We start from the raw sequence: 24,055 nt of genomic DNA on the forward strand, positions 1-24,055 counted from the left end.
ATCTTTTCTGTTTTTAAGTAAAAGAATAACCCCCCCCCCCCCCCTGTGTTTATTGCATCCCCCCATAATCAAAACCTCGATCCAAAAATGATCAATAAATTAAACAACTCAACTCCATTCATAAACAAATATAAAAAAAAAATCTAAAATCCAACATACACCCCCCCCCCCCCCCCGGTGATAAACCGGTATATATATTATTACTGGGGTGATATATGTATATGTATATCTGTATATACAGTATCTCACAAAAGTAAGTACACCCCTCAGTCACATGTTTGTAAATCTTTTCTTCTATCTTTTCATGTGCCCCTGCAGGTCCTACTTGGCACCCCAAGACAAACCTAACTGTTCAGGACATTTCGATAGGGGACAGGAAGGAGGAGTTTAGATTCCTGGGGGAGGAGTTCTCAGGCCTGGGGGGTTGGGAGGAGTTCATATGCCTGGGGGATGGGAGGGGGAGGAGTTCACAGGTCTGATGCCTTATTACAGGAAAAGACACATGGGGGGATCTCAGAAATTCTCTTTCACCTTATAAAGCACTGGTGTGCACACTGTGTTTCTGGGATCGGGGATCTTTCACGTTTTAGGCGAACGTAATAACCGCTACACTACAGAAACATCCCAGGTCCCCCCCCTGCGTCTGGTCGTGAGGTGTGGTGGAGAATGGTTGGACTAGATGATGGTGGACCAGGTGAGGAGGACAAAGACAAGTGTGTTTTGCCTACAGTCAAGCATGGTGGTGGGAGTGTCATGGTCTGGGGCTGCATGAGTGCTGCCGGCACTGGGGGGCTACAGATCATTGAGGGAACCATGAATGCCAACATGTACTGTGACCTACTGAAGCAGAGCATGATCCCCTCCCTTCAGAGACTGGACCGCAGGGCAGTATTCCAACATGATAACCACCCCAAACACACCTCCAAGACCACCACTGCCTTGCTAAAGAAGCTGAGGGTAAAGGTGATGGACTGGTCATGGAGGAGTGGAAGAGGACTCCAGTGACAACCTGTGAAGCTCTGGTGACCTCCATGCCCAAGAGGGTTAAGGCAGTGCTGGAAAATAATGGAGGCCACACAAAATATTGACAATTTGGGCCCAATTTGGACATTTTCACTTAGGGGTGTACTGACTTTTGTTGCCAGCGGTTTAGACATTAATGGCTGTGTGTTGAGTTATTTTGAGGGGACAGCAAATTTACACTGTTATACAAGCTGTACACTCACTACTTTACATTGTAGACAAGTGTCATTTCTTCAGTGTTGTCACATGAAAAGCTATAATAAAATGTTTACAAAAAATGTGAGGGGTGTACTCACTTTTGTGAGATACTGTATTTCCCCTTACTGGCTTCCCCCCTCCACATTCATCTCCCCTACAATGGAGGTCCCAGTTTAAACATCTTGGCATTATAATACGTAATGATTTATCTCACACTATAGCAGACAATTTGTACCCTGTGTTGCAACAACTAATACTTAAGTGCCAGATTTGGAAATCACTTCCTCTGACCCCAGTAGGACATGTAAATCTCCTTAAAATTAAGTTTCTTCCAAAATTCCTTTATACTTTCAGAAACACACCAATCCAGTGGTGGAACTACCAGGGTCGCAGCTGTCGCACTTGTGACTGGGCCCTAGCATTCCGCCACTGTCAGGGGGCCCCAGCGGGGTTGCTTATCGCAGGTCTCTGAGCTGAGAGCGTGTCTCTCATACAGCTCACACGGAGGGGGGGGGATGAGGGGTTGGAGACGGAGCAGATCGGCTGTCTCCTCTCTCATCCCGACTGAGGAGAGAGGGAGAACGATGACAGCTGTGAGCTGTATGAGAGACACGCTCTCAGCTCAGAGACCTGCTGGAGAGGCAGGCAGCATTGATCGATGAGCACTGATAGGTGGGATTGATAAACACTAATAGGCAGCATTGATGAGCACTGATAGGTGGCATTGATGGGCACTGATAGGCTGCACTGGTGAATACTGATAGGCGGCACTGATGGGCATTGAGTACTGATAAGCAGCACTAATAGGCAGCATTGATGAGCACTAATATGCAGCACTGACGGGTACTGATAGACGCTGATAGGTGGCTTGATGAGCACTGATAGGCGGAATTGATGGGCACTGATAGGCAGTATTGATGGGCACTGATAGATGATGATAGGTGGCATTGATGAGCACTGATAGGTGGCGCTGATAGGTGGCATTGATGAGCACTGATAGGTGGCGCTGATGGGCACGGATAGGTGGCATTGATGAGCACTGATAGGTGGCGCTAATGGGCACTGATAGGTGGCATTAAGGAGCACTCATAGGTGGCACTAACAGGAATTAATGGGCACCGATAGGCAGCACTGAATTGCAGCACTAATAGGCAGCATTGATGAGCACTGACAAGCGCCACTGATAGGCAGCATTAATGGGCATTGACAGGTGGCACTGCTGATAACCAGCAAGTCTATTTACATGTGATCAGCTGATCACATGGTAAAGGGCCGCTGTGATTGCAATGGATGCACGTCCCAGGGGGCACGCGGGAAGCAGGGATCTGGGAGGATGTTTATGGACAGCCTCCCAAAATTGGAAGCCTGTGGCTCAAATGGAAGGATGGGACAGGGAGGTGGGTCAGGGGGGCCCATCATGGTTTCTTACACAGGGGCCCTGAAGGTTCTAGTTACTCCTCTGCACCAATCCCTATTCCGGCTGCGTTCTACCGCAAGTTAGATGGAATTGTTACCTCCTTCATTTGGGCTTCCTAGAATAGCTAGCCTTACTCTCCCCCCCCCCCCTTTTACTTTGTCCTCTCTATGCACCCTTCTCCTTATTGGTCATTGTCCCCCCCCCCATATGTGTCCTTTCATAGATCCCTTCCACTAGCACCAGTGTCTACTCCGACCAGCAACTGCTTTGATTTGGTTACAGACAATACTAGCCCTTTTTTTAAAGACCTTTAGGCTACTTTCACACTGGGGCGGGCGGGTGCCGGCTGTAAAGCGGCGCTATTTTTAGCGCCACTTTACCGTCATTTTAGCACAACAATTCGGCCGCTAGCAGGGCAGTTTTAACCCCCGCTAGCGGCTGAAAAGGGTTAAAACTGCTAAACTCAGGAGAAGAAGCTGGAGGTGGAGCTGGGAAGCAGACCATGCATGGTCTGGAAGAAGACTGAAGGAGGTCTAGAGTCAGCTGCTGAATGCTGAGACCAGGGGAGGTGGAGAAGAGGGGTGCTGGGGCAGCATAGAAAGGCGCAGGGCCCTCCTCTCTGCTTGGGGTGGGGGGGGGGGCAGAGACGAGCCTCTCTGCGGCTGCACAGAGAAGTGCAGTATCTGCCAGTGGTGTTCTGTCCTCCTCTCTGCTATCGACTGCTGAGACAAAGTGGGGGCAGAACTTAGGGAGTTGCCACAGCTGCAGGAGAAGTGTGAGGGCCACATGAAATGGCCCATAGGGCCGGATTCGGTCAGTGGGCCTTGTGTTTGACACATGTGCTCTTGAGCTTCCTTTAGCTGTGGCTGATTGACTTCCCACCTGATGGTGTCTCCATTGTATCCCCAGCTGTGGCTGATTGGCCTCCCACCTGATGGTGTCTCCATATTATCTCCAGCTGTGGCTGATTGACTTCCCATCTGATAGTGTCTCCATAGTATCTCCAGCTGTGACTGATTGACTTCCCATCTGATAGTGTCCCCATATTATCTCCAGCTGTGACTGATTGACCTCTTCCCTGTTGGTGTCTCCATAGTTCCAGGGCCAAATCGGTGTGAAATATATCAGCTTTTTACCCGCCTAAAAGATGGTCACAAGGAGGGGTTCAGCGACTTAATGGGGTGTAATAGGAAGTGAAATTAAACAGTTGGATACAGCCGTACAATATCGAGAGCCCCAGGCTGGGCGGGGAGAAAGGAGAAGTCCCTGAAATACTGGATGTATACTCCGCCCACCTGATTTTGATTGACAGATACATTTTCTTTCAGTTTTTGCTCAGAACTGCAAGAAGATTGGCAATAAAGATTATTAAAAAATAAAATCTTTTCTGCCCGTCCACTGTGGGAATGTGAGGCAGGAGAGGCCACAGAAAGTCTCCGGAAATCAGTGTGCAGTACAATACACACCAATGGTCCATGGGACATGTAGTCCTGATGCAGTAATTGTGTGTGTGCACCCCAACCAGAAGTTCAGAGACACAACACAGAGATCATCTATAGGAGGTAAAAGAAACATTCAGAAGTGGTGTGTTCTGTAAAATATGAAGTCCATTCACTCCTAAGTCATGCTGGGGGGATAACTGATTATTCTCTAAACTAGTATGTGAAACCTTAGATTGTAAGCTCTTTGGGGGCGGGGACTGAGGTGAATGTTTTTTCCCTATATATATTATGTAAATTGCTGTGTGAATTATCAGCGCTATATAAATACCAATAATAATAATAAAAACATTTACAGAGATCAAATTTTTTAATGGAAAAGTAAAAATTACTTTAACAGACTCACCCCCTTCTGTAGACACCATGCTCTTCTCCTGAGGCACAAGGGGTGTGGTCCCTTTCTCTGCCTGGGTGCCCTGACTGCCTCCCATACCCCCTGCAGACAAGAGAGAGACCAGACATCAATCAGTCGCTGGATTCCACCTGACATTTATAATCATTTGTCTTAAAGTCTATGTGGAAGCTGTACTCTGCCGCAGGCCCCTCTGTGCAGGGTGCTCCCCGTCTGTGCAGGGTGCTTCCCCGCCTGTGCAGGCCCCTCTGTGCAGGGTACTCCCCGTCTGTGCAGGGTACTACCCCGGCCTGTGCAGGCCCCTCAGTGCAGGGTACTCCCCCATCTGTACAGGGTACTCCCCCGGCCTGTGCAGGCCCCTCAGTGCAGGGTACTCCCCCATCTGTACAGGGTACTCCCCCCGCCTGTGCAGGCCCTTCAGTGCAGGGTACTCCCCCCGCCTGTGTAGGGTGCTCCCCGTCTGTGCAGACCTTTTAGTGCAGGGTACTCCCCCATCTGTACAGGGTACTCCCCCGGCCTGTGCAGGCCCCTCAGTGCAGGGTGCTCCCCCATCTGTACAGGATACTCCCCCCGCCTGTGCAGGCCCCTCAGTGCAGGGCACTCCCCCATCTGTACAGGGTACTCCCCCCGCCTGTGCAGGCCCTTCAGTGCAGGGTACTCCCCCATCTGTACAGGGTACTCCCCCCGCCTGTGTAGGGTGCTCCCCGTCTGTGCAGACCCTTTAGTGCAGGGTACTCCCCCATCTGTACAGGGTACTCCCCCCACCTGTGCAGGCGCCTCAGTGCAGGGTACTCCCCCATCTGTGCAGGGTGCTCCCCGTCCACGGTCTGCACTTACCTGTCTCAGTAGGACAGCTCCTCGATGTCTTCTCCCTTCCTCTGCTATGATTGGAGGCCTGGCCTCCAATTACAGCGCCTGTCGTTTTAGCCAATCAGGTGACGGGTAACAGATCTGAGCACCTGATTGGCAGAGAGGCGGTTTAGCTTTAGGAAAGAGAAAATTCATTCACTTTTCTAACACAGCTGAGTGATCTAGGAGCGCCCAGCATGGCGCTCGCAGGTCACCTTTCTGACGCCTATTAGAGCCTCTGGCTCCAATCAGGTGCTTCAAAACCACCTCCCCCCGCTGTAATTCAGGCGCCCAGCGTCGGAAAAGGGTCCGGGCGCCTGAATAGGTGGTGGCAGCCATAGATAAATTCATGCAATGCATCAATCTATCTATTGGTGCTAGAGGGGGGTGGCTGGAGAGAGGGGGCGGTGCCCGTGCGCCCTTATGCACACACCGCCACTGCTTCTATCCCTTCATCAGGTGACAATTCTGTTTCAATGGTTGATGAATCTGATAACACAACTAATGCACCCCGACCATCCCCCATATGACAGCTTGTTGATCATCCCATGACACAACCATGGCCAATAATATGGAGTCCCCTCCCCCATCATATCTGTATATACAATGTTCTCTCTATATTGGGGTGTCACCCCTCCCCCCATCATATCTGTATATACAATGTTCTCTCTATATTGGGGTGTCACCCCTCCCCCCATCATATCTGTATATACAATGTTCTCTCTATATTGGGGTGTCCCCCCTCCCCCATATCTGTATATACAATGTTCTCTCTATATTGGGGTGTCACCCCTCCCCCATCATATCTGTATATACAATGTTCTCTCTATATTGGGGTGTCACCCCTCCCCCATCATATCTGTATATACAATGTTCTCTCTATATTGGGGTGTCTCCCCTCCCCCATCATATCTGTATATACAATGTTCTCTCTATATTGGGGTGTCCCCCCTCCCCCATATCTGTATATACAATGTTCTCTCTATATTGGGGTGTCCCCCCTCCCCCCATCATATCTGTATATACAATGTTCTCTCTATATTGGGGTGTCCCCCCTCCTCCCCCATCATATCTGTATATACAATGTTCTCTCTATATTGGGGTGTCCCCCCTCCCCCATCATATCTGTATATACAATGTTCTCTCTATATTGGGGTGTCCCCCCTCCCCCATCATATCTGTATATACAATGTTCTCTCTATATTGGGGTGTCCCCCCTCCCCCATATCTGTATATACAATGTTCTCTCTATATTGGGGTGTCCCCCCTCCCCCCATCATATCTGTATATACAATGTTCTCTCTATATTGGGGTGTCCCCCCTCCTCCCCCATCATATCTGTATATACAATGTTCTCTCTATATTGGGGTGTCCCCCCTCCCCCCATCATATCTGTATATACAATGTTCTCTCTATATTGGGGTGTCCCCCCTCCCCCATCATATCTGTATATACAATGTTCTCTCTATATTGGGGTGTCTCCCCTCCCCCCCCATCATGTCTGTATATACAATGTTCTCTCTATATTGGGGTGTCCCCCCTCCTCCCCCATCATATCTGTATATACAATGTTCTCTCTATATTGGGGTGTCCCCCCTCCCCCCATCATATCTGTATATACAATGTTCTCTCTATATTGGGGTGTCTCCCCTCCCCCCATCATATCTGTATATACAATGTTCTCTCTATATTGGGGTGTCTCCCCTCCCCCCATCATATCTGTATATACAATGTTCTCTCTATATTGGGGTGTCTCCCCTCCCCCATCATATCTGTATATACAATGTTCTCTCTATATTGGGGTGTCCCCCCTCCCCCCATCATATCTGTATATACAATGTTCTCTCTATATTGGGGTGTCTCCCCTCCCCCATCATATCTGTATATACAATGTTCTCTCTATATTGGGGTGTCCCCCCTCCCCCCATCATATCTGTATATACAATGTTCTCTCTATATTGGGGTGTCACCCCTCCCCCATCATATCTGTATATACAATGTTCTCTCTATATTGGGGTGTCACCCCTCCCCCATCATATCTGTATATACAATGTTCTCTCTATATTGGGGTGTCTCCCCTCCCCCATCATATCTGTATATACAATGTTCTCTCTATATTGGGGTGTCACCCCTCCCCCATCATATCTGTATATACAATGTTCTCTCTATATTGGGGTGTCTCCCCTCCCCCCATCATATCTGTATATACAATGTTCTCTCTATATTGGGGTGTCCCCCCCTCCTCCCCCCATCATATCTGTATATACAATGTTCTCTCTATATTGGGGTGTCCCCCCTCCCCCATCATGTCTGTATATACAATGTTCTCTCTATATTGGGGTGTCCCCCCTCCCCCATCATGTCTGTATATACAATGTTCTCTCTATATTGGGGTGTCCCCCCTCCCCCCATCATATCTGTATATACAATGTTCTCTCTATATTGGGGTGTCTCCCCTCCCCCCATCATATCTGTATATACAATGTTCTCTCTATATTGGGGTGTCTCCCCTCCCCCCATCATATCTGTATATACAATGTTCTCTCTATATTGGGGTGTCTCCCCTCCCCCATCATATCTGTATATACAATGTTCTCTCTATATTGGGGTGTCCCCCCTCCCCCCATCATATCTGTATATACAATGTTCTCTCTATATTGGGGTGTCCCCCCTCCCCCCATCATATCTGTATATACAATGTTCTCTCTATATTGGGGTGTCTCCCCTCCCCCATCATATCTGTATATACAATGTTCTCTCTATATTGGGGTGTCCCCCCTCCTCCCCCCATCATATCTGTATATACAATGTTCTCTCTATATTGGGGTGTCACCCCTCCCCCATCATATCTGTATATACAATGTTCTCTCTATATTGGGGTGTCACCCCTCCCCCATCATGTCTGTATATACAATGTTCTCTCTATATTGGGGTGTCCCCCCTCCCCCATCATATCTGTATATACAATGTTCTCTCTATATTGGGGTGTCCCCCCTCCTCCCCCCATCATATCTGTATATACAATGTTCTCTCTATATTGGGGTGTCACCCCTCCCCCATCATATCTGTATATACAATGTTCTCTCTATATTGGGGTGTCACCCCTCCCCCATCATGTCTGTATATACAATGTTCTCTCTATATTGGGGTGTCACCCCTCCCCCATCATGTCTGTATATACAATGTTCTCTCTATATTGGGGTGTCCCCCCTCCCCCATCATATCTGTATATACAATGTTCTCTCTATATTGGGGTGTCCCCCCTCCCCCATATCTGTATATACAATGTTCTCTCTATATTGGGGTGTCACCCCTCCTCCCCCATCATGTCTGTATATACAATGTTCTCTCTATATTGGGGTGTCTCCCCTCCCCCATCATATCTGTATATACAATGTTCTCTCTATATTGGGGTGTCCCCCCTCCTCCCCCATCATATCTGTATATACAATGTTCTCTCTATATTGGGGTGTCTCCCCTCCCCCATCATATCTGTTTTTAATCATATCTGTAATTTATTAGTGTACACCTAACACTCCCCTCCCCCCAGACTGACAATGCTTTGCCCCCTGCCTGGACTCATCACATCAACATCTGCCTAGATCACCAATATCCCTATACCAGTACCCCTACACCAGTACCACCAGTACCCCTATACCAGTACCCCTACACCAGTACCCCCACACCAGTACCCCTATACCAGTACCACCAGTACCCCCACACCAGTGCCACCAGTACCCCCACACCAGTACCCCTACACCAGTACCACCAGTACCCCCACACCAGTACCACCAGTACCCCTACACCAGTACAACCAGTACCCCTATACCAGTACCACCAATACCCCTATACCAGTACCACCAGTACCCCTACACCAGTACCACCAGTACCCCTACACCAGAACCACCAGTACCCCTACACCAGTACCCCCACACCAGTACCCCTACACCAGTACCACCAGTACCCCTACACCAGAACCACCAGTACCCCTACACCAGTACCCCCACACCAGTACCCCTACACCAGTACCACCAGTACCCCTATACCAGTACCCCTATACCAGAACCACCAGTACCCCCACACCAGTACCCCTATACCAGTACCACCAGTACCCCCACACCAGTACCCCTACACCAGTACCACCAGTATCCCTACACCAGAACCACCAGTACCCCTATACCAGTACAACCAGTACCCCTACACCAGTACCACCAGTACCCCTACACCAGAACCACCAGTACCCCTACACCAGTACCACCAGTACCCCTATACCAGTACAACCAGTTCCCCTATACCAGTACCACCAGTACCCCTACACCAGTACAACCAGTACCCCTATACCAGAACCACCAGTACCCCTATACCAGTACCCCTATACCAGAACCACCAGTACCCCTACACCAGTACCACCAGTACCCCTATACCAGTACCCCTACACCAGTACCACCAGTACCCCCACACCAGTACCCCTACACCAGTACCCCTACACCAGTACCACCAGTACCCCTATACCAGTACCCCTATACCAGAACCACCAGTACCCCTATACCAGTACCCCTACACCAGTACCACCAGTACCCCATACCAATACCCCCACACCAGTACCCCTATACCAGTACCACCAGTACCCCCACACCAGTACCACCAGTACCCCCACACCAGTACCCCTACACCAGTACCACCACACCAGTACCACCAGTACCCCTACACCAGTACCACCAGTACCCCTACACCAGTACCACCAGTATCCCTACACCAGAACCACCAGTACCCCTATACCAGTACAACCAGTACCCCTATACCAGTACCACCAGTACCCCTACACCAGAACCACCAGTACCCCTACACCAGTACCACCAGTACCCCTATACCAGTACAACCAGTTCCCCTATACCAGTACCACCAGTACCCCTACACCAGTACAACCAGTACCCCTATACCAGAACCACCAGTACCCCTACACCAGTACAACCAGTACCCCTATACCAGTACCACCAGTACCCCTATACCAGTACAACCAGTACCCCTATACCAGTACCACCAGTACCCCTATACCAGTACAATGTGCAATGTCCCTCTGTCCTCCTCATTTGTCCCTCATGTTGTTCTGATCTCTATAGTTGTATATAAAATGCACTTTTTATCTTTCAAAAAGTGTTTTCCAGTGATAATCATTCATCTGATTTCTAAATTGCTACATTTGTAAATTCCAAAAGCCAAAATCAAGGAATATTAGTTGTAAAAAAAAACAAAAATTTTTTGTACAATTGTCCTTCACGGGGGGGGGGTGTCCTATGCCTGCCTACTTTTGCTAATAGGTGTCCCATTTTAGAAAGTTGGGAGGTGTGCACCAGTACTACCAGTACCCCTACACCAGTACCCCTATACCAGTACTACCAGTACCCCTATACCAGTACCCCTATACCAGTACTACCAGTACCCCTATACCAGTACCCCTATACCAGTACTACCAGTACCCCTATACCAGTACTACCAGTACCCCTATACCAGTACCCCTATACCAGTACTACCAGTACCCCTATACCAGTACTCCTATACCAGTACCCCTGTACCAGTACTATCAGTACCCCTATACCAGTACCCCTATACCAGCATTACCAGTACCCCTATACCAGTACTCCTATACCAGTACCCCTATACCAGTACTACCAGTACCCCTATACCAGTACACCTAAAACAGTACCACCAGTACCCCTATACCAGCATTACCAGTACCCCTATACCAGTACGACCAGTACCCCTATACCAGTACCCCTATAGCAGTACACCTATACCAGTACTACCAGTACACCTACACCAGTACCACCAGTACATCTACACCAGTACCACCAGTACCCCTAAACCAGTACCACCAGTACACCTACATCAGTACTACCAGTACCCCTAAACCAGTACCACCAGTACTACCAGTACCTACACCAGTATCACATCACACCAAGAACAAGGATTATCCTTCCTGCAATATCTGCCTGGATCACCAGTACCCCTATACCAGCACCCCTATATCAGAACCACCAGTACCCCTATATCAGAACCACCAGTACCCCTACACCAGTATTTATTGTGTAATGCATACTGCATAGGCATGTGCACAGGGTGTGCCTGGGCTCACCATAATCACCCCATGTGGTGCAGATTCCCCCTGTTTAGACCCCTAAAATTTCACCAAAGCCCCCTAAAAAAAATTACAAAATAAAGTAAAAAAATAAAAACTGCTGCAAGCAATCTCTTCCCTGCTGACAGTATATATACACATAGAATAGGCTGTGCACACCTCTGGTGTAATGTCATGTCTGTCCCCCATGAAGCCTGGCTAAATAACTCCCAATGTTTACATCCCTATATCCCGGCTTATTTCTAAGACATGGAAGTTGTCGGGCCCCCAAATCACAGGAGCAGCACGCCTCCTGATACAAAAGCCCCCCCCCCCCCCCCCATGTACAATGCGTTCTCTCCCCGGACACACGTCCCCATCAGGATTCTCACTCCGCTGTCACCCCTTTCCTCTCATACTCTGGGCTACAACAAAATGGCCACCCAATACAACAAAACAGATGAGCTCTTCCGTTTAGGGTTGCCACCTGTCTGGTTTTGACCTGGACAGTACGGGTTTAGAATGCTGTGTCCAGGTTTACCTCTGCCTGACACCCGGACCCCAGTGCCACTGACAGGGGGTACCATGGAGCCTCCTGTAGGGGCCCCAGCACACAGGGGGACCAGGACAGCCAGGGGATCGGAGCGGCGGGGGGGGGGGGCAATTACAGAGGAGGGGGGGCAATTACAAAGGAGGGGGGCAATTATGGAGGAGGAGGGGGGCAATTACAGAGGAGGAGGGGGCAATTACAGAGGAGGAGGGGGGCAATTACAGAGGAGTCAAAACATAAGGGAGAGAGAGAGGCGACAGGCAGCTGCTGGTGCGGAAGTTTTTAATAAATGAAATGGTTTAAAAACAATCCCCTCCCTCTCCATGTCAGAGCTGTATATGTCAGTCTGTGAAGTCAGCTGTCCCCTCCCCCCTCCGATCCACGCTGCTCTCATCACTGAATCTCTGGAGGAAGCCAAGGATACACAACCGTGGGAAACTGCAGTGAGCTGTCAGATAGCCTGGGATGCTGTGACCAATCAGAACATTCCGGAGGCTTAACCACGCCTCCACCATCAGAGGCTGACACTTCACATGAGTTTCCCACGGCTCTCTGCTTCCTCCAGAGATTCAGTGATGAGAGCAGCGTGGATCGGAGGGGGGAGGGGACAGCCGACTTCACAGACTGATATATATACCGCTCTGACATGGAGAGGGAGGGGATTGTTTTTAAACAATTTCATTTATTAAAAACTTCCGCACCAGCAGCTGCCTGTCGCCTCCTCCTCTGTAATTGCCTCCCTCCTCCTCCATAATTGCCCCCCTCCTCCTCTGTAATTGCCCCCTCCTCTGTAATTGCCCCCCTGATCCTCCATAATTGCCCCCCTCCTCTGTATTTGCCCCCCCTCCTCTGTAATTGCCCACCCGCCGCTCCGATCTCCCTGCTGTACGGGCCCCCCCCCGTGTGCTGGGGCCCTGTGGTACCCCCTGCTGGCTGCCATGGGGGTTATTGGAGGGAGGAGGATTTGTGCTGGTAGGGGAAGAAGATTTGTAATAGGAGGGGGTGGGGATAATGGCACCCCAATCGCGAAGCGAAACTTCTTTTGGGTGACAGGCATCCTGCGATTCTGTTTACGTGATTTTGCCGCGATTTGTCGGGGGTGCCATGCCGTGCGCCGCTAAACCGTTCAGGTTTTGCTTGAAGAAAAGGTGGCAACCCTACTTTCCGTTGTCCTGAAAGAAATCCACTCGGTGGCCATTTTGTTGTAGCCCATGTCCTGGAAATTAGCAGGGATGCCAGGATGTAAACAGTTATCCAGCCAGGCTTCAGGGGGACAGGAAAGGCCGACAGATCTGACATTTGTAATAAAGAATATTTTTACAAAAGGCACCCTCTATGTGACACTACAGGGGCCCCTTTCATGTAATAGGGGAACTTAGCCCATAATAAGGCAGGGGTGGTCACCGTAACCATGGAAACCAAATGTAACCTGTGGTGAAAAACTGGGATTTCCTTTGGCTGCATTCTGTAAACACTTTTCACTAAAACTGAATCTAGAAATCTCTGATCTATAACTGGAATTCCTATTCTGGGTGGAGACGGCGAGATTTCTGCATTAAAAGCCCTCTACAGCTCCGGCCCTCGAGGGCCGCCTATGGACAAGGTGTTGGAAGGGACAGAATGATCCCACCGTACTTCCATGGCTGCCGTCCTCCACCTAGAGGAATCCTATGGGAGTGGGCAGAGCCTGGCCCCCGAGGGCCGCCTATGGACAAGGTGTTGGAGGAGACAGAATGATCCCACCGTACCTCCATTGCTGCCATCCTCCACCTAGAGGAATCCTATGGGAGTGGGCGAAGCCTGGCCCCCGCAGACTGGAGTTCTACACATCTCATTATGGAGAGTACATCCGGATTGGATGTAGCCGCCATAACTGGGAGGAGTTATAATCCGCTGCCGTTCTCTCCCCTCCTCCACCTAATGACAGCTAATAGATGATCAATAAAGTCCCAATACACAGATGGGTGACCATAGCAACCAGTCCCCGCCCACCCTCTGTGTCTGCAGAGCTCTCATTGGCTTCTGCAGATGACAGTTTTTAAAAGAAATCCCTTATTGAGAAGCTGAGAGATTTACCGTATTCACCATAATATACCGACCTTGTTTAGCATAATATCAGCTCCCAATGTCTAACAGTTTTACTGTATTCACTCTAATAGACTGGATTGTATGCAAAACAGCTTGTGACATCCCAGTGGGAGGAGCCAACGGTAATATGATGCAGTGCTGCCCTCTGCTGGGTATCATTTGTTCCTGAGCATCGCGAAGGTAGGTTCACCTTTTCTCCTCTCCTGAGTCCCGGGACAGATTTCCACCCAACATACCCAGAATAATCTGACATCACACATTTCCCACAATTCCCTGCTTCTCATTTATTCATTCATTTACAAAATGATATCAAAATATTTTTTTTTTTATAAATTTGATGGGAAAGAAAATCCCTCCAGATCTCTCATTATTGATCATTGTTATTGGAGCACATTGATATTACAGAGAGGATTTTATATGTAAAATATCAGATTGATAAGAGTCTCCATAACATGATAGATAGAAATTTATAAAAAATAAATAAATATATTAAAAAATATATATTTAAATACAGTATCTATCTATTATCTATCATAAATAGACAGATATAGACTGATTGATAGACTGATTATGTATATACAGTATATAGAGGATTTTAAGAATCAGATTTCAATTCCATGAAGACGAGGCTGTCTGGAGTCAGAGGTCACAAAGCTCCCACACAAGGGGGGAGGGGTGATCTTACTTATCAGTCATGTATTTGCAGTTACAAACCTCCCTGAATGGTGTCTGTCAGTGACAGTTGGGAAGTGGCAGTTTATTTTTAGCTGATCCCAATGATATTTGAAAATTGCAGCCAGCTGTCTAATATGAAGGTCCTCAGCCTTGTATTATAGCTTTGTGAATGAAGCCTCTCTGGTTCGGTTGCCCCGGGGATGTGTACATCTGATTTGTACCCGTCGGCACTGACTTAGAGGATCCCCTTATTTACGGTTATACATCCGTCCGTTACATAAGCCCATTTCCAGCTGAACTCTCACCCAGCAGATTCCCTTGACAACGACATTACCCACAATTCTCCGTATTCACCAGAACAGAATGACCTTGTTTACCACAATATCAGCTCCCACTGTCTAACAGTTTTACCGTATTCACCATAATATACTGACCTTGTTTTACCTCCCGCTGTGATGTCACAAGATGTAAACCACTTGTCTTGGTAAAGAAGTTCAGTCTATTAGGGTGAATACATCTTGTGACATCACAGTGGGAGGACTGTTATATAAGGAAGTGCTGCCCTCTGCTGGGTATCATTTGTTCCTGAGCATCGCGAAGGTAGGTTCACCTTTTCTCCTCTCCTGAGTCCCGGGACAGATTTCCACCCAACATACCCAGAATAATCCGACATCACACATTTCCCACAATTCCCTGCTTCTCATTTCAAAAATAAATCAACATAAAAAAAAAAAAAATCTGATGGGAAAGAAAATCCCTCCAGACTTATCATTGTTGATCATTGTTATTGGAGCATTGATATTACAGAGAGGATTTTACATATTAAATATCAGACTGATAAGAGTCTCCATAACATGAGAGAGAGATATTTTATATATATATATTTATTAAAAAGAAAAAAAATTACATATATATATACACACACATACAGACAGTAAAACATATATATTTAAATACAGTATATACACATTTTCTATATAATATTTCATAGATGTAATAGATTGATTATGTATATACAGTATATAGGCGGGGGGAGGGGTTTTGGTTTTTCTATATTTGAATCCAAACTGAACTTTCAGGTAAAATCAGATTTCAGTTCCATGAAGACGAGGCTGTCTGGAGTCACAGGTCACAAAGCTCCCACACAAGGGGGAGGGGTGATCTTATTTATCAGTCATGTATTTGCAGTTACAAACCTCCCTGAATGGTGTCTGTCAGTGACAGTTGGAAGTGGCAGTTTATTTTTAGCTGATCCCAATGATATTTAAAAATTGCAGCCAGCTGTCTAATATGAAGGTCCTCAGCCTTGTATTATAGCTTTGTGAATGAAGCCTCTCTGGTTCGGTTGCCCCGGGAATGTGTATATATAATTTACATTTAAATTTCCACTGACTTGGAGGATCCAGTTATTTCCGGTTATACATCTGCCCATTTCCAGCTGAACTCTCACCCGGCACTTTCCTTTGACAACGACATCTCCCACAATTCTCCAACAGTTTTACCGTATTCACCATAATATACTGACCTTGTTTACCACAATATCAGCTCCCACTGTCTAACAGTTTTACTGTATTCACCATAATATACTGACCTTGTTTTACCTCCCACTGTGATGTCACAAGATGTAAACCACTTGTCTTGGTAAAGAAGTTCAGTCTATTAGGGTGAATACATCTTGTGACATCACAGTGGGAGGACTGTTATATAAGGAAGTGCTGCCCTCTGCTGGGTATCATTTGTTCCTGAGCATCGCAAAGGTAGGTTCACCTTTTCTCCACTCCTGAGTCCCGGGACAGATTTCCACCCAACATACCCAGAATAATCCGACATCACACATTTCCCACAATTCCCTGCTTCTCATTTATTCATTCATTTACAAAAATATATCAAAATTTTTTATTTTTTTATAAATTTGATGGGAAAGAAAATCCCTCCAGATCTCTCATTATTGATCATTGTTATTGGAGCGCATTGATATCACAGAGAGGATTTTATATATTAAATATCAGACTGATAAGAGTCTCCATAACATGAGAGAGAGATATTTTATATATATATATTTATTAAAAAGAAAAAAAATTACATATATATATACACACACATACAGACAGTAAAACATATATATTTAAATACAGTATATACACATTTTCTATATAATATTTCATAGATGTAATAGATTGATTATGTATATACAGTATATAGGCGGGGGGAGGGGTTTTGGTTTTTCTATATTTGAATCCAAACTGAACTTTCAGGTAAAATCAGATTTCAGTTCCATGAAGACGAGGCTGTCTGGAGTCACAGGTCACAAAGCTCCCACACAAGGGGGAGGGGTGATCTTATTTATCAGTCATGTATTTGCAGTTACAAACCTCCCTGAATGGTGTCTGTCAGTGACAGTTGGAAGTGGCAGTTTATTTTTAGCTGATCCCAATGATATTTGAAAATTGCAGCCAGCTATCTAATATGAAGGTCCTCAGCCTTGTATTATAGCTTTGTGAATGAAGCCTCTCTGGTTCGGTTGCCCCAGGAATGTGTATATATAATTTACATTTAAATTTCCACTGACTTGGAGGATCCAGTTATTTCCGGTTATACATCTGCCCATTTCCAGCTGAACTCTCACCCGGCACTTTCCTTTGACAACGACATCTCCCACAATTCTCCAACAGTTTTACCGTATTCACCATAATATACTGACCTTGTTTACCACAATATCAGCTCCCACTGTCTAACAGTTTTACTGTATTCACCATAATATACTGACCTTGTTTTACCTCCCACTGTGATGTCACAAGATGTAAACCACTTGTCTTGGTAAAGAAGTTCAGTCTATTAGGGTGAATACATCTTGTGACATCACAGTGGGAGGACTGTTATATAAGGAAGTGCTGCCCTCTGCTGGGTATCATTTGTTCCTGAGCATCGCAAAGGTAGGTTCACCTTTTCTCCACTCCTGAGTCCCGGGACAGATTTCCACCCAACATACCCAGAATAATCCGACATCACACATTTCCCACAATTCCCTGCTTCTCATTTATTCATTCATTTACAAAAATATATCAAAATTTTTTATTTTTTTATAAATTTGATGGGAAAGAAAATCCCTCCAGATCTCTCATTATTGATCATTGTTATTGGAGCGCATTGATATCACAGAGAGGATTTTATATATTAAATATCAGATTGATAAGAGTCTTTATAACATGAGAGAGAGATATTTTATATATATATTTATTAAAAAGAAAAAAAAAATACATATATAAAATACATAAATATTAATATATATATATATATATATATATATATATATATATATATATATATATATATATATATATATATACACACACAGACAGTAAAACATATTTAAATACAGTATATATACGTTTTCTATCTTTCATAGATAGATGTAATTGATTGATTATATATATATATACAGTATATAGGGGGGGAGGGGTTTTGGTTATTCTATATTTTAGTCCAAACTGAACTTCCAGGTAAAATCAGATTTCAGTTCCATGAAGATTAAACTGTCTGGAGTCACAGGTCACAAAGCTCCCACACAAGGGGGAGGGGTGATCTTACTTATCAGTCATGTATTTGCAGTTACAAACCTCCCTGAATGGTGTCTGTCAGTGACAGTTGGAAGTGGCAGTTTATTTTTAGCTGATCCCAATGATATTTGAAAATTGCAGCCAGCTGTCTAATATGAAGGTCCTCAGCCTTGTATTATAGCTTTGTGAATGAAGCCTCTTTGGTTCGGTTGCCCCGGGAATGTGTATATATAATTTACATTTAAATTTCTGCTGCTGCTGACACCGGGATTGGCTGATTTGTACCCGTCTGCACTGACTTAGAGGATCCCGTTATTTCCGGTTATACATCTGCCCGTTACATAAGCCCATTTCCAGCTGAACTCTCACCCGGCACTTTCCTTTGACAACGACGTCACCCACAATTCTCTATAGGTGGCGCTCTGAAAGCCTTTACATTCCATCAGTTTAGAGTTATCTGTGAATGGCGGCCCCAGAACGATTGATGTCATTGGGGTGTGTGCGCCCCCTACCTCCTAATATGTGCACCCCACACATGCTTAAATAGTAGCCCCGCCCCTAATTAGTCCCACTCTGATTTAGGACCTTCAAAATGTTCCTCATTGAAATAATCTACAACTCTTTATAAGAATTTCGGGTTTCGGATGGGGATGGGATCGAACCTCAGTTGGCGTTTTTACTGCCATCTGTGATTTGTTTGGTAGACTTTCCCTCACTTCCTTTCCTCCTGGGATGACAGGAAGTGCGGGAAACCTTCTCAGGCAGGAAAACAAGGAAAACCTCAGAAAAGTTTGAGCCCCGCCCCCACTCCATCCAAATCCAAAAGAAAATGTTTTGGAGTGAAGTTTCGCTTTACAATCTGAACATCTACTTACCTTTTATTGTTTATTTTTATAGGTTCAAAGTGATTTTTTACCAGTGAGAGGAGAGAGGAGTTTTTAGGAGAGAGGAGATTACAAGAGAAGAGAGGAGTTTTTAGGAGAGAGGAGATTACAAGAGAAGAGAGGAGTTTGGAGTTTGTAGGAGAGGAGATTTTAGGAGAGAAAAAAAGAGGAGCAAGGATGAGTATCCTTAGTGTAGCGGAGTGCGGAGAATTCCCAGAAGTGATGAGAATGATAATGGAGAATGAGAGAGAAGCGAAGGAGAGGAGAGAATTCCTGAACAAAGCTAGAGAAATGATGGAGGAAATTAAGAGAATAACGGAGGAGGAATGGAAGAAATGTCGTGCGAGGAAAGCAGGCTGGGAGAAAGAAGGAGAGCAGCTGACCAGAGGAGAAGCTGAGATGGAGGAGAAGAAGGATGAGGAGTGTAAGGTGGAGGAGCAGACAGGCGGGGAGCTGAAGAAAGCAGAGGAGAGAGAAGGAGGAAAGGAGAGAGAACTTTTACAGAAAGCCTATGCATTGAAAGCACAGTGGAAGAAAGAAGGAAAAGAGCTGACCAGAGAAAGGAAAAGAGCACTTTTACAGAAAGTGCGGGCAAGAAAAGCCGAGATGGAGGAGAAGAAGGATGAGGAGTGTAAGGTGGAGGAGCAGACAGGCGGGGAGCTGAAGAAAGCAGAGGACAGAGAAGGAGAAAAGGAGAGAGGACTTTTACAGAAAGCCTATGCATTGAAAGCACAGTGGAAGAAAGAAGGAAAAGAGCTGACCAGAGAAAGGAAAAGAGCACTTTTACAGAAAGTGCGGGCAAGAAGAGCTGAGATAGAAAGGAAAAGAGAACTTTTACAGAAAGCTTATGCATTGAAAGCTGACTGTGAGAAAGAAGGAAAGCAGATGACCAGAGAAAGGAGAAGAGAACTTTTACAGAAAGTGCGGGCAAGAAGAGCCGAGATAGAAAGGAAAAGAGACGAGGACCTAAAGGAAGTCGGCCATGATGAAGGCGGAGACAGACAGGTAAGTACATGTTCTTGCATATAGAATATATAAAGTGAAGGGGTGACATTGCCTTCCTGGAGGGTTACACATCAGTAGGAGAATATGTAGCTGGTTGGGTATAAAATATCCGTATCTTATAGACAACAGGGATTGTTGGGGGACCTTCTCATGTCCCTCATATCCATATGGAAATCCATAGAAGTGATCAGTAGGCAGAGCTCCTCCAATGATCAGATAGATTAGATCTAGAGCAGATATAGAAGGATGTAACCATGCAGGAAGGCAATGAATGGACTATATAGAAGGTGACCCTTCCTTCATTGTTGGATAGTTCAGGAATGAGCGGCAGGGAGGCTCCGTACCTAAAGACAATTTTTCCGAGTGAAATATAGGAAATACACCCCATAAAAGTGTTGTATTTGTGTCAGATGAAGAGGTTTAATCATGGCTAAAGTTTGATTCCTTTATTATCAGGTCCCGGCTATGAAGACGGACACGTTCATCGACCAAGACTTGGATGACTATGATGCTGACTCCGAAGCCAGTAGCGTCTCAGCCATCAAAATGTAAGTATCTTCATTACAGTTTCCTTTGTACAATGTAACATATTCATTGATGATGGTAAGATTAGGAACACGAGCAGCACCAGCCCACCCTTCTCACCAGGTCAGGGCCCCTCGGGTCAGGTTTGGAAGAAGAGAGTCATGGGAGGTAGTTTTGCTGCCATTTGGCTGTGCATAGTAACATTCATTCATTTTGTTTCCTGAATATTCTAAACTGATTTCCGATCCAGATGATCATTGCTCTGGATTATTGGACAAAGGCAAAAGTGCCGCTAATATCTTACTTGGGAGACATCAGGTCCCATGACCCTACAATATTTATTCCACTCGCCTGAAGAGACAACGCCTGGTGGGCAAACCTTATGGCAACAAAGAACCCGTTGGCTAGATCAGGGGTCTCCAAACTTTCTAAGCAAAGGGCTACTGTCCTTCAGTCCCCTGGTATCAGTGCCCCAGAATTGGTTTTAATGGGACAAATAGTGCCCCATTGATGGTGTCAGTTGGTGGAATGGTGCCCCATCATTGGTGTCACTAAGGGGAATAGTGCCCCATTGATGGTGTCAGTTGGTGGAATAGTGCCCCAGCATTGGTGTCAGTTGGTGGAATAGTGCCCCAAGGGCCAGATAAAGACAAGCAAAGGGCCACATCCGGCCCCCAGGGTGCAGTTTGGAGACCCCTGGGCTAGATGATGATTAGAAGTGATATATGTAACTCCCAGCAGCCCACTTTATGAGGAAATAACCAGATAGCCAGATCTGCCTCATATCCAGTAGGACCATATAATATCCTTCTATCCAGACACTAACGGCAGATTATGCTGAAGGTCTAGATATTACACTAGTTGTATATTTAGGTGGGGGGGTTAGGAGTGTCTACTACAATCGAGCATTTCCACACTCCTACAGGATCTCCATTAGATGTATAGGAAGTGGAGTCAAGGCTGAAGGTTTCCAGTCAGCAGGTAGCATGTGCTTTGCTGATTATAGCTCTATAGGACTGAGTCAATAGGGGGCATGTTGGACCTCTGCAGAGAGATCAGTTCTTCCCCACAGAGAATAAGAATTCCACTCCACACCTGCTGGCCGGGGACTGGCTTTAGAAAGAAAACATACTGGTAGACATTGAACACCTTCTGTTTGATGCGCCTGGAATACACTTGGCTGATTGAAATGGAGGGTTCAATTGGGCTTTCATTTTGTACAAATTAGATCTAAAATACACTGAATTGGGCAATGCGGGAAAATGTTACATACATGAACATAAATGTATAATCCATGTACACTGCATCATTTTGTTTCCTTTCTTGTCTTACTAATCTCTTCTTTCTCTTACAGTGATATTTCTGACAAAGAGTCTGAGATAACCAAGTCCTCACAGCCCCACCATGATGCCTTTGATGATGAATCTGGTCTGAGCAGTGTCGCTATGATCGATGGAAATGGGAATCTACCCCTTTTTGACGGATTTTGGATGAAGAGTGAGACAACCAAGGCTTCACAGCCCCGCCATGATGACCATGATGATAAATCTGGTCTGAGCAGTCTCGATATGATCCCAGGAACCGGGAATCTACCCCTTTTTGACGGATTCTGGATGAAGAGTGAGACAACCGAGGCTTCACAGCCCCGCCATGATGACCATGATGAGGATGATGACGAATCGGGTCTGAGCAGACTCGCCATGGGCCCCACAATCAGGAATATAAAACACCTGGATGAAGTAAGTATCCTCTATTCTTCTTACATGGCTGAAAAGACTCACCTCTGTCTGGTTCAGTCTTTAATCACTTTAGCCCCGGAAGATTTGGCTGCTCAATGACCAGGCCATTTTTTGCGATTTGGCTCTGCGTCGCTTTAACCGACAATTGCGCGCTTGTGCAAAGCTGTACCCAAACAAAATTGACGTATTTTTTTCGCCACAAAAAGAGCTTTCTTTTGGTGGTATTTGATCACCTCTGCGGTATTTATCTTTTGCGCTATAAACTAAAAAGAGCAACAATTTTGAAAAAAAGACACTATTTTGTACTTTTTGCTATAATAAATATCCCCAATTTTTTTTTTTTTTTGAAAAGCTATTTTTTTCCTCAGTTTAGGCCGATATGTATTCTTCTACATATTTTTGGTAATAAAAATCGCAATAAGCGTATATTGACTGGTTTGCGCAACAGTTATAGCGTCTACAAAATAGGGGATAGATTTATAGCATTTTTATTAATTTTTTTTTTTACTAGTAATGGCGGCAATCTGTGATTTTTATCGGGACTGCGACATTATGGCGGACACATTTTTTAAACCATTGACAATTATACAGCGATCAGTGCTATAAAAATGCACTGATTACTGTGTAAATGTGACTGGCAGGGAAGGGGTTAACACTAGGGGGCGATCAAGGGGTTAACTGTGTTCCCTAGGTGTGTTCTAACTGTGGGGGGAGGGGACTGACTATAAGAGATGACAGATCGTGGTTTCTAACTATTAGGAACTCACGATCTGCCTCTCCTCACAGAACAGGGATGTGTGTGTTTACACACATCCCTGTTCTGCCTCTCGTGCCTGCGATCGCCGGCCACGAGCATCGGCACCTCCGCAATACAGCGCGCACCTCCAGTGGCGAGCGTGCGCCTGCTATCCCGCTTAAAGGAGGCGACGTGCAGCTTCGACGGCTCGTGGGATCGTACCGACCTGCCGCAGTATAATGACGGCGGCTGGTCGGCAAGTGGTTAAAAAACAGTAACAGTTTGTTCCAGAGGAAGGCAAAAAAAACTGCTGTCAGGGATCGGGGGGTGGGGGGGGGGGGAGTTTTGTCTCATAAAGACAGATTCCTCGGTGACCTCACACAGGCAGTTGGTGCAATTCCCTGGATCAAACTATTTCCTCTTCAGCTTAATCAGTCAAGCAATGGGAGGAACGCAGAAACTTCTACCAACCAATCAGAAATCATCTATTGCTTCACCTGCTTTAAACTGAAGGACGTTATATGATAGATCTGTTTTATGTCATTCTGGAGCTTCTATGATAATGAATATGACTTTTTTTTTCATTAGTTTTGGATCGAGTGTGAGATCCCCGCTGTGCCACCATCAGATCGCATCACCAGAAGATTAGACATCCATGATGCAGAGTTTTGGATCGAGAGTGAGATCCCCGCTGTCCAACCACCAGATCGCATCACCAGAAGATTAGACATCCATGATGCGGAATTCAGTTCTCCAACCAACACGTAAGTTTCTTCATTAGAATTTCCTCTGTACAATGTAACATCACCAATGATGGTGTACTGACGGTTAGATCAGGAGGAT

At 46.0% G+C, this 24,055-nt stretch overlaps 1 protein-coding gene across 2 annotated transcripts in view; it reads right to left on the minus strand.

The window, feature by feature from the left end:
• Nucleotides 1–24,055, minus strand: part of PPP1CB (protein phosphatase 1 catalytic subunit beta) — a 336,969-nt gene that overhangs the window by 46,924 nt on the left and 265,990 nt on the right. The window lies entirely within an intron of this gene.

Source organism: Aquarana catesbeiana, linkage group LG04 (assembly GCF_042186555.1).
Source record: "Aquarana catesbeiana isolate 2022-GZ linkage group LG04, ASM4218655v1, whole genome shotgun sequence".
Taxonomy (NCBI): Eukaryota; Metazoa; Chordata; class Amphibia; order Anura; family Ranidae; genus Aquarana; species Aquarana catesbeiana.